This window comes from Salmo trutta, chromosome 15, assembly GCF_901001165.1.
Source record: "Salmo trutta chromosome 15, fSalTru1.1, whole genome shotgun sequence".
Lineage (NCBI taxonomy): Eukaryota > Metazoa > Chordata > Actinopteri > Salmoniformes > Salmonidae > Salmo > Salmo trutta.
Window position 1 is genome coordinate 7,822,208 of NC_042971.1, and position 8,068 is coordinate 7,830,275.

The 8,068-nt window shown below is 40.0% G+C and overlaps 1 pseudogene; it reads left to right on the top strand.

Moving 5' to 3' along the window:
* LOC115149616 (zinc finger protein 420-like) overlaps positions 1–3,208 on the top strand; it is a 46,068-nt pseudogene extending 42,860 nt beyond the window's left edge.
* The last annotated feature ends 4,860 nt before the right edge of the window (positions 3,209–8,068 follow it).

Here is an 8,068-nt window from a genome sequence, read left to right on the forward strand (position 1 = left end):
ACCTGTTTAGTTGTGGTTGTTGTCAGTGACTCTTTGTTAGTTCCACCTTCTATTTTAGTGACATTTCTGGTTTTCTTGCTGGGAAACGTAACAATAAACAATGTAGTAAAACAAGCTGATATTTTGGGTTGATGTTGCATCCAATTCTTAGTATTTTAATCAATGGCATTTCCTTAGAATGCTCATTAGTATTTCAGTTGTTAGTCTTCTGTTTTTTATCCTCTTATGTTTGTGTACTAAATATTTCTGTTTATTTTCATAGTTTTTTCCTGTGAAGCCATTGTGTTGCATCCATGTCTGACATGTGCTGTATAAATAAAGCTTGATTTGATTTTATCATACGTTATGGGTCCTACAGTAGGTCTATGTTGTTGTTAGGTGAAGTCATGGGTCCTACAGTAGGTCTATGTTATTGTTAGGTGAAGTTATGGGCCCTACAGTAGGTCTATGTTATTGTTAGGTGAAGTTATGGGTCCTACAGTAGGTCTATGTTATTGTTAGGTGAAGTTATGGGCCAATTTGGCAAACTGTACAAACCCTCATTGTCAAGCTGATGGAAAAGCCAAAGAGCATTTTACTGGTTGAAGTGTTTTTAAGTACAAAGTGGTTTATTTGCGATGATGACACAAACATTATATTAAGCAGGACATTCAAACGAGCCTTACAATTATAATCCAAAGTAGTGTGAAATGAACTCATCATCAACCTGGAAATGGAGGTTTCTCCCCTGAGTTTTCCCCCGTTCACATTCAGAATACATTGTGAAAAACTCAAATCTTTGCTCACCATTTTTGCTCCAGGCAGATATAGTACATCCATAACTATCGGTTTCCTCATTAGCAGGGAGGAGTTTCTACAACTAAATTGCATGTGCATCGCCCTCGTGCCGCAATTTTAGCAAACACAGAAAGGGGCCTATGTTGGAGACCAAAAGTTGTCTGGCACACTGCTTAGAGTTTCAACAACATGAATAACTTATTTCTAGCCTACAATCATCGATGTTACTACTAATGTGAAAACAAGACAAAATATGACTATTCTTGCTCATTTTAAGACAAATGTCAAATAATTTTAACATTCATTACAGACGTCAATTGTTGTACAACATCATGGCTACGCTGTTGGCATCACCTTTTACAGTGGATTTCCGCTGTTGTGGGCCTTTAACCATCTGTCTGACTTTGTTGTTCACACAGGAGAGATACTTCACTATCTTGGATCCTCTGGGGAGCCTCAACAACCTCATGATGCTGACAAGGCAAAGAAGAGTCTCTCCAGATCAGAACACCTCAAGAAACACCTGCAGAGATGCACAGGGAAGATAACTCACTGCTGCTCTGACTGTGGGAAGAGATTCACCTCATCAGGCATTAAAATGAGAACACACACAGCAGAGAAACCTTGTAGCTGTGATCAATGTGGGAAGAGTTTTACTACATCTGATCATCTGACTTTACACCAGAGAACACACACAGGAGAGAAACCTTATAGCTGTGGTCAATGTGGGAAGAGGTTTGCTGCATCTAGCACTCTGACTCTACACCAGAGAACACACACAGGAGAGAAATCTTATAGCTGTGGTCAATGTGGGAAGAGTTTTGGTCAATTTGGAAAACTGACAGTACACCAGAGAATACACACTGGAGAGAAACCTTTTAGCTGTGATCAATGTGGGAAGAGTTTCACTACATCAAGCATTCTGACTGTACACCAGAGAAGACACACAGGAGAGAAACCTTATAGCTGTGATCAATGTTGGATGAGTTTTGGTCAATCTGGACATCTGACTCGACACCAGAGAACACACACATCTAGCACTCTGACTCTACACCAGAGAACACACACAGGAGAGAAATCTTATAGCTGTGGTCAATGTGGGAAGAGTTTTGGTCAATCTGGCTCTCTAACTCTACACCAGAGAACACATACAGGAGAGAAACCTTATATCTGTGGTCAATGTGGGAAGAGTTTTACTACATCTGGCCATCTGACTTCACACCAGAGAATACACACAGGAGAGAAACCTTATAGCTGTGGTCAATGTGGGAAGAGGTTTGCTACATCTAGCTCTCTGACTCTACACCAGAGAATACACACAGGAGATAAACCTTATAGCTGTGGTCAATGTGGGAAGAGGTTTGCTGCATCTAGCACTCTGACTCTACACCAGAGAACACACACAGGAGAGAAACCTTATAGCTGTGGTCAATGTGGGATGAGTTTTGCTACATCTAGCGCTCTGACTCTACACCAGAGAATACACACAGGAGATAAACCTTATAGCTGTGGTCAATGTGGGAAGAGGTTTGCTGCATCTAGCACTCTGACTCTACACCAGAGAACACACACAGGAGAGAAATCTTATAGCTGTGGTCAATGTGGGAAGAGTTTTGGTCGATCTTGCCACTTGACTCAACACAAGAGAATACACATAGGAGAGAAACCTTATAGCTGTGATAAATGTGGGAAGAGGTTTGCTGCATCTAGCACTCTGACTCAACACCAGAGAATACACACAGGAGAGAAATCTTATAGCTGTGGTCAATGTGGGAAGAGTTTTGGTCGATCTTGCCATCTGACTCAACACAAGAGAATACACACAGGAGAGAAACCTTATACCTGTGGTCAATGTGGGAAACGTTTTGGTCAATCTGGCAATCTGGTATCACACCAGAGAACACACACAGGAGAGAAACCTTATAGCTGTGGTCAATGTGGGAAGAGGTTTGCTGCTTCTAGCACTCTGACTCTACACCAGAGAACACACACAGGAGAGAAAATCTATAGCTGTGATCAATGTGGGAAGAGTTTTGGTCGATCTGGAGAGCTGACAGGGCACCAGAGAATACACACAGGAGAGAAATTGTATAGCTGTGATCAATGTGGGAAGAGTTTTACTACATCTTGCTCTCTGACTTCACACCAGAGAACTCACACAGGAGAGAATCCTTATATCTGTGGTCAATGTGGGAAGAGTTTTAGTCAATCTAGCTATCTGACAATACACCAGAGAACGCACACAGGAGAGAAATCTTATAGCTGTGATCAATGTGGGAAGAGTTTTACTACATCTTGCTCTCTGACTTCACACCAGAGAACTCACACAGGAGAGAAACCTTATATCTGTGGTCATTGTGGGAAGAGTTTTAGTCAGTCTAGCTATCTGACAATGCACCAGAGAACACACACAGGAGAGAAATCTTATAGCTGTGACCAGAGATAATCTGATAAAAGACTTCTGATCAAATATCAGAAAATACATGAAGAAGTTGTTTCATGATATCAATGAATTAATGTCACAATGTAGAATGTTTTACCATTGTAGAAGGAGAATTTTAATGATGTCACAATGTAGAACCCTAAACGTTTGTCCCCTGTTCTATTGATTTCAACATGATATGGATATTAGCCTCAGGGGGAAAATCCAGGCTCTGAAATGAGAGAGTTACTATATATGAGATTTAACAAAAAGTGATTAACAAATAAAGAGTTGTGTTACACTTACCACGTTGGTGACACACTTGAATCAAAATGCAACACTTCAAAATGTAGCGAGCTGCTTTCTACAAATTGTCCTCTAACCAGTGATGTACACATTATTCCCAGATTCCATGTGGTTTTTGAGCTGTTCGTTTTAACAGGACGTGCAACTTCATCTCCCTCCTGTCACACAAATGATTTTAGCATGATATCGATGAATAAGTGTTGTGTTCCTTTGTTTAGCGACCCCTACATTTAAATGCATCACTCCAAAATGTAGCTGACTGTCTTCTGCAGGTTGTCCTCTAACCAGTGAGGTGAAATATATCTCCCATTTCCATGTGTTTTTGTTTAGTTGTTAGTTTCAACATCACGTACAACCTGATTTCCCCCCTAATCGATATCAGTGATTTATTGCTACTTGTCAAAACAACAGTGTTTTTGGTGCTTCTGCAGTTTATAAGGAGCTTGTTTTAAAAAATACAAGTAATATTATTATTGTGGCAGATGTTTGTGTACATAGCACATGTTATGTTTAGGTTTTCAATTTATCACAAACTGTTTCTGCATATTGGTTATTGATTTGGACACGTTAAAACTTTGTTTTGACATTGGGGCTGTCCCACCTAGCAAAATGTCATTGAAAAGACGTCGAAAATAAGACTGTGCAATCAAATATTTCATATTTACAATTCATGTAACATTTAGTAATGATATATATTTATGCAACCAACTGACAATTTTTTTGGTACAATTATATTCACATTGTTGCCGCGTTTTTATGAATATCAGCGTTAATTCTCCGATGTGCCAACCCAAATGTTCTAGAGCATGACATTGGAGACTGGTCCCCCGATCCAACAACATGCCTATCTAGTGAACCCTGAAAAGAGAGAGAAGCTCTGCAGTGAGGTGGAAAGTTACTACGGATATTGCAGGAGTTTCCTCTTGAAATCAGACATGTCCGTGGTAAGGACAACTTGGTTGCTAATTGTCTCAAGGATGGGCAGTCAAAAAGATTTGTGTTTTGCGTTTAGCCAGTGAGTTGCCATGGATCACAATTTATTTTGACTACATGTTTTTCTGTATTGGAGATGAGTTTTGTTTGGGCTCGTTCCAAGGGGATGAGAGTTCTAGAAGCTAGTGGGATTTAGAAAGAGGAGAGTTCTAGAATGTAGTGAGTTTTAGGAGGACGAGAGTTCTAGAAGCTAGTGAGTTTTAGGAAGACTAGAGTTCTAGAAGCTAGTGGGATTTAGGAAGACTAGAGTTCTAGAAGCTAGTGAGTTTTAGGATTCTATCGAAAGAAAAAGGAGAGAAAATAAAACGATTGTATATTATTGTTTAGAAATATGTGTTTTTCTTGTTTTTAATTGTTGACAGCCAGTAGACACCATGTTTATATTGGTGAAGGTGAATCATTGTAGATGATAATAATGTGAAATGGAAGTTGTTTTCTGTTGGTGGTGAGCAAACTTTTCCAACAAAAATATAGGATATATTTGTTGTCTTAAGGTGTTACAGGCTTTGGTTTTTCCATTTATGTTTTGAGGTTGGACTTTAGCACTTCTAGCTCGTTAGCGCGTCTAGCTCGTTAGCACGTCTAGCTCGTTAGCACGTCTAGCTCGTTAGCACGTCTAGCTCGTTAGCCCGTCTAGCTCGTTAGCCCGTCTAGCTCGTTAGCACGTAGGACGCACTGATTGGTGTCACCTCGTTAGTCAGTATGTGTTACACCTGTGCTGGCTTGTCCATCTCGTTAGTGGGAAGGTGTTTCACCTGAGCTGGTCCAGGTTCTATTTAAGAGTGTCTGGCCCAGTGCTCCAGTTGTCTTGATACATGTGGAGAGTCAACACCTTTAGTTGCTCCACCTTTTTGGTTTGCTTCCTGTCTTTAAGTTTGGTGTGTGTTTTTCTTTTGTTTGTCTCTTCTTGGGCAGATTTAGTGGGTCTCATGGTGGGTGTCTTTTAGGTCCCAGTTGTTGTTACTAGTCAACTTTCAGTGGACACCCCCATAGTGTCTATCAGAACCCCTCCTAAAACCCCACCTGTTTAGTTGTGGTTGTTGGTGACTCTTTGTTAGTTCCCTCTTCTATTTGAGCAACATTTGAGATTTTTCTTGCTGGGGAACGTAACAACAAACAATGTAGTAAAACAAGCTGGTATTTTGGGTTGGATATTGCATCCAATTAATATTTTAATCAATGGCATTTCCTTAGAATGCTCATTAGTCTTTCAGTTGTTAGTCTTCTGTTTTTTATCCTCTTATGTTTGTTGTGTACTAAAGTCTTCCCTGTGGCTCAGTTGGTAGAGCATGGTGTTTGCAATGCCAGCATGGCGTGTGCATCGCCAGGGTTGTGGGTTCGATTCCCACGGGGGGCCAGTACAAAAAAAAATTGCATTAAATGTATGCATTCAAGTCGCTCTGGATAAGAGCGTCTGCTAAATGATTAAAATGTAAATGTACTAAATATTTCTGTTTATTTTCATTGGGTTTTTTTTCACTGTGAAGCCATTGCGTTGCATCCATGTCTGAAATGTGCTGTATAAATAAAGCTTCATTTGATTTGAACATATTGTAAAACAAATGAACCCGATGACTGACCATGTCCATCTTAGTATGTTAAACAGTATCAATCCCACTTTTCCAGCCTGTTGAAGGCGTGGTGGAGTGGTAAACACCACCCCCGGCTCTACCAGGGGCTTGAGGTGGTCTCCCACAGCTCTGCTTCTGTCATGTTCTGTGGCCTTGCTGTTCCATTTATTGACTGCCCCTGCAACACAGAAACACATTTAGTCATATTATATAAAACACTCAAAGTAATGGATATGGAGTATCTATGGCCTCAGTTACACCTGGCACCTAAATGTGACTTCTGTCATCTGATCACTCCAAACTGCATTAGGTCTGGATGCACAAAAGTCACAATGTGCTGCATTAGGTTTAGATCTGCCAGCATTGTGTTCGGAATTTGAGTGTGGCCACCGAATATGCAAATTAACGTTCATACAGCCAGAAGGGGTGAGAAATTACACCAATATCAGTGGATAATTTTCACTAATGTAAATAAATATAGATGATGGAACATATTCCCTTTTGCTGACGTGATGAACCACTAAGGGAACATAAATATTTACCATCTAAACCATGTGTGACCTCTCACCTCTCTGGCTGTAGAAGTGTTCTTCCTAACCAGTCCCTCAACAGCTCTCTGACTGAGCTCCACCCTCACTGGGTCTTCAGAGGAGAGGAAGGCTGAGGAGGGATGGAAGGATGAATGGATCAGTCAGTCAATAAAGTGTAGAGCTGCTGTCTATGCTGTCTGACAAAACCACTATTTTAGTAGTTAATTAAAGTAAATAAGGCTTTATGACTGCTGAATACCAACTATCAATCACTTAGATCATGTATTTTCAGGTAGAGATACATACTTGGGACGTCCCTAGCCCATTGAAGTTGACATTTAAAATGGTTAAGGTTAGGGTTTAGGGTAGGGATGTCCCAAGGACCCCAGATTGCATTGGCCGTTGTGCATTCTTCTGTCTCTTTTACAAAGCAGGTGTAAAAGAAACACAGACAAGACAAGTCGGCATGCAGCGCATTATGGTCATTGTAGTTTAAAAAAATAGCATCTAATTATGCCAGTCTATATGTGGGGTTGTTAGAGAAGAATGTGATTGTCAGCCCTAACAATCCATTCTAGCACCTTATCAGGCTCTGAAAATGACTTCATTGATGTTACATCTATTCCTTCTATTCCAGAGGACAGCAAAGGAACTTCATCGATTCTACTCTTTCATCAATACAAGCAGTGAACATCTGAAATTCACCATCAACTTTGATGCACATGAAACAAGTTATCTGGACATTTTGATTTAAGAGGAATGGGGATGGCTTTAGCACAGACCTATACTGGAAGCCGACTGACAGTAATTCTCTCTTACGGGGAGTCAGCTTCCACCCTACACCCGTAAAAAAAAACAATTGTAATACTTGAGTGAAGAAAACATTTTAAAATGTAAATTTGTAATTTTAATTTTGTAAATTTTAAACAAAAACATAACTGTTTGTCCTTATAGGGAACCAGATCGTGACTACAGCTCAGTTACTAAGTCTTTAACCACACTGTGTTGTTACACTGGTGAGTAAAAACTCATCCTTCCTACACTTTAACTTGTTGTCTGAAGATAAAATGTACATTTTACTGAACTGCGTCCAGTCAGCAGATGGACTAGATGCCTCTTAGGCCGCCCATTGTGACTCCACCAAGAATTCAGCAGAGCAAGTTTGTATGAAGGTCTGGTTATTAAATGGGTACATAGTTCAATAGTAACATCCTCTAAAACGCTCTGGTACAAACTTTACTGCCCTGTTTCCAGTTGTCCACATGGCTGGAAGAACCTATTCAAGTAAGTAAATAATGTATTATTAGCTAACTAGCTACAGTGCAGGCTAACTCAAATGAGCTGCTAAATGAGCTATCTAGACAACTTCACATTCTGTATAGATAGATAGATAGCTAAGTGAATGAAACATCACCATCTACCTAACTTCATATTAGCTAGCTGTCTTGATGTATTTATCACTGTAAAAA